At 53.3% G+C, this 1,342-nt stretch overlaps 1 long non-coding RNA gene across 1 annotated transcript; it reads left to right on the top strand.

Annotated features, from left to right (window-relative positions):
* Positions 1-1,003, top strand: LOC107281697 (uncharacterized). Its single transcript, XR_001547459.3, has 3 exons — positions 1-425; positions 498-646; positions 732-1,003. It is a non-coding gene; the product is annotated as an uncharacterized lncRNA (long non-coding RNA).
* Positions 1,004-1,342: the final 339 nt, after the last annotated feature.

A 1,342-nucleotide genomic window follows, 5' to 3' on the forward strand; every position in this document is an offset into this window, starting at 1 on the left:
GGTCGGCACCTCCTCTCCTCTTCCTCCCGGCCAATCCTCCTCTCTCCTCGAGCTTCCTCGCCGGCCGGCTACCACGGTACCACCGCTGCCACTTTTCCACAGCCGTCAATGACCACGGAGGCCAACAGAAGAGAAGAGCCAGGAAGGCCCCCGCCGTCGCGGCGCCTGCCACCGCCGCGTGCACGGGCGGGTGCGGCGATCCGGTGTTACTATTCTCGGCCGTAGAGTTGGCCGGAGCGCTCACCACTGCGATCGAGCTGGTGGGATGCATCGAAACCATGGACGCCGGCGGCGACGGCGTCGTGCTTATATCGGGAAGCTGCGGAGGAGAGGGAAGCATCGGACGAAACCGGCGCATCTGGCGGCGATGAAGGCGTCGCCATACGTTCATCGCCGTCATACGCGGCGATGGCTTGGATGACGAGGTAGTCCGAACACGTGAACCATGGGAAGGCTGTAATTTTTGTTTCTGAACTTTGTGATCCATGGATTTTCAGGGGCTACAAGGCGTCTGAGTACGCCATCAGAGGGGAGCTCATGGTGAAAGCTGACACATAGCTTTGGAGTTCTCGTTCTCTAGATCGTCAGCAGCAGGAAGAACACGGATCTCTCTTTCCCGAACGAAATTCAGTCCCTGCCTGAACATGTCTGAATCTTTTCTGAACCCAACTCTACATTACGAGTTTACAACACTGTCACAAAAACCTTTTTTCATTCTGAATTTTTTTCAGGCATGGAGGCTGTACGAGCAATCCAAGGTAATGGAGCTCATCGACGCGAAGATGCAGGCCAATGGGTTCGACGAGAAGCGGCAAGTGATGCAGGTGTGCTCCTGGAGAGAGGAGAGGGAGAGGGAGATGGAGAGAGAGGAGGAAGAAGAGGAGGGGTGAGAATGACATGTGGGGCCCACATGGCCCCAGCATTTTTTAATTAGTTCTTTTGGTGTAACTGACATGTGAGGTCACTCTTTTTTATTAATCTTCGAATCAAATTGCCACGTCAATGCTACATCATTGCCACGTCAGATGAAGACCGGGACAATTTAGCCACGTCGATGCCACGTAAGCAAAAACCGCCGTCCAAACCGCCATCGAGCCTAAGATGAAGGACCCGTTATATCTGGTTTTGATAGTCGAAGGACCCATTATATCTGGTTTTCTGGTTTAAGGACGAAAATTGGATTCGTTGACAAGTTAAGGGACCTCAGATTAACTTATTTCTATATGTGTCACAGCCCAAAGAGGAGGGAGAGGAAATAGACCTATTTTAAAGAAGACACGATGGGCCGCCCGTACCTTCGGGCCGTCACGACAACGTGCTTGGGCCTGAGGTGCAGCCCGTG

Source organism: Oryza sativa, chromosome 7, assembly GCF_034140825.1.
Source record: "Oryza sativa Japonica Group chromosome 7, ASM3414082v1".
NCBI lineage: Eukaryota > Viridiplantae > Streptophyta > Magnoliopsida > Poales > Poaceae > Oryza > Oryza sativa.